Below are 3,019 nucleotides of genomic sequence, written 5' to 3' on the forward strand. Positions count from 1 at the left end.
GCGAGTAAGAGAGAAGAGAAAGAAAAGAGACCCGGATAACTGATATAGGTCCATAGACAAATAGATCAATCACTCTAAGCTCAAATATAATACCTTATGTATTGATAGATATACCGGTAAAAACAACTATGCTTATGTACCTCATCAAGCATGCACAAGATGCACAAAATCATGATCAATGTCAGCAGACAAATCCTCACTAAGGTCCTAGTAAAGAATTTGTTACTGCATCTAAGAAAGAAACAATATCTGACCAAAACACACTTGAGAATTCAAATGTACAACATAAAAAGATATTGCAAGCACTAGTAACTGCATCCAAACCTGGCACTCAAGGAAATTCCATGGTAAAACATGTTTTTGATTCAACATTGTTAATTAAGTTTCCTCTTGTGAGTAATGACTATTTGAGAGATGTAACAGTTGCAAATATATTTTTCTTTTATTTCTTTTTCATTTCATTTCCTCTATGTGGGTTTAAGTTACCTAAGGCATGTGTCTTTCATCATTTGCCTTAGATTAATTGGTGGTCTTTGAAAATATGACTTGTATCATTGTTTCTCTATGTTGGAAGAGACACTCATGACTTCAATTCAAATCCATTTCAAATGTATCATGTTCCATCATTTAACTATTTCTTCTATTTTGTTTCCAATGTTCAATTGGATGAGTTATTTATCATTCATGTCATTTGTTTGTTGGGTAGGCTGGAGACTTTGTGAAGCATCAGATGAAGCCTCATCATCCTTCTCATATTCTTCACATGAATTTAGGTAATGATAATGTGAGCTTGAGTGGGACATATTAACATTTCATCCTAGTGATCATGCATATACTATGGATTTAGGACCAAGAAGTACAAATTTGGGTCCAAATTTGTAAGAGGCTGCTTATTTCCCTAATATTGAACATAATTTCATGGAAAATCTTTCAAGAATTGATGAAATTATAAAATATTATAATATGAAAACATTATTTGTTCTCTCATCACATATGTCTATTGGGAAATACATTATAGAAACTTACCCCATTTACTTGGATTAGGAATTCAGTGAATCTTCTAAATCTCCAAAAGAAGATACTAAACAAGACATAACACTTCCAAAGAATTCTAGCATGGTTATACCCCTCTCATAGAGTTTTTCAAATGAGTGTTGGACAATTGGCATTGTTTGGATGGCCAGTGGCCTAGTGAAGGCATCTGCAAGTGTGTTGGAATTGATGTCAGTAGTCATGCGGGGGAGATGTGTTGAGAAGTTGGAATTGCCTAACTATTGGTAGGAGCTATGCCTAATTGTTAGCAAGAGCATTTCCTAACTGTTGGCATGAGTGTTGGCATTGATGTAAACCAGACTAGCTTGGATGCTTGTCACAATAGATGTTGGCAGTGATGGCCCAGGAGGAATCTCATGATAGCTTCAGGCTTCATGAAGAAAATAATCACAGTAGAAGGCTTATTGGAGAAGCCATCAAATGATAATTATAGTGATGGACCAGATGGAAGTCCATGGTAGCTGTAGGCTTCATGTAGGGGCTCACCTTGGTGGTTGTGAGTTCAGTTGTCTCGAGAGTTAAGGATAAGAATAATGGAAGAGAGTTTGGAGCCATCTTAGAGGTAGGAGATGGGCTCAAAACCTACATCATACACTCCCCATTGGAAATTTCTCTAGAAGATACTTCCAGTGATAAGAAAATGTCCAAAAATGGACTCTTGGATCAAAATTTATGGCTAGCCGATGATCAGGGACTTGAAGTCCTAAGAAGGCTGGAATATCACAGGTTAGCATATCGGTTCATCGGCGATTAGAGGTCATCGTATGGGTGCATCAGGAGATCAGAACCCCAGAGATTTGTGTATCGACGATATCATAATATCGAAGGTGTGATACATTGCAGTAGGCTGTATCGGAGGTTGGAGGGTATAAAAATCGTAGAGATTGGTGTATCAGAACATTGACATATCAGAGATCGCAATATCAAATTTTTTTCAGTTGAGGAACCTTTAAAATTTTGTGATATCGCTAACTGTCGAGAAGCCTTTTAAAGCACTAAGGAATGCCAAAAGATAATTAAAAAGGGTTTCGGTGCAAAACCAAGGTTGACAGGTCCTCCTCTCTCTCTCTCCCCTATAGCAGGAAACATGGCCACATGTGACAGGATCTAATAAGGACACATGGCAACGTATGGTTGGCTCTGATGAGGACACATGGCAGCATCTGATTGAGTCTGATAAGTTATAGTGGTGGATGAAATCAACATGACATGGTATTACGACAGGACAAGTGGTAGGCATATTCAACCTTATTAGGTAGGCTAATGGGCTAGAACTGGGTGACACATGTCACCACTAAGTAGTCTCCATGTGGAGTGATGACATCATATCGAAAGTTGACAATCAAAGGTTGAAGACATTGGAACATTAGAATGGTTGGAGTTTGGGAAAGTTATGATATAGAAGGGCTTTCAATAATGGGCTAGTGCATGGTCTGGAAAGGTCAAAGAACCAAGGGCGTAGAGTTGTTAACAAAGGGAGAATGGCCATCGATAGGAGTCTGAAGGATTACTACCTTAATGCTAAGCGGTAGGTCATAGGCAGCGATCGTATGGTGAGAAGTGCACTCTGAGGGCTAAGTAGAAGGATCTCGACAATCAGAGGATTATGATATCGAAAATTGAGAAAAGTTGGTTATTGATCAAGTTCTGATAGAGAGAGATTCTGATATTGGGTAGGTTCTTGGTCATGTAAATCTATAGATCCAAGTGCGCAGAGTAGTAGCAAAGTAAGATTGGCACCGGCAGGAACATTGTACCACTCTGATGTAATAATGTGGAATTCCTTTGATAGCGCAATACAAAGAGGTAAAGGCATATGGGTCGGTAGTTGCGATATTGAATGCGGCAACAGAGGAGTTGGTCTGAGAAGTAATGGTTATTTTCAAAAATCGCTGGGTCAAGATAGTAAGAAACACAATCTTCGGGAAAGAGTGTTGGGTCTACCTTGAGGTGAGACAAGCGATCT

This window comes from Pinus tabuliformis, chromosome 8, assembly GCF_031772625.1.
Source record: "Pinus tabuliformis cultivar Carrire ecotype Pingquan chromosome 8, CPIR1, whole genome shotgun sequence".
NCBI lineage: Eukaryota > Viridiplantae > Streptophyta > Pinopsida > Pinales > Pinaceae > Pinus > Pinus tabuliformis.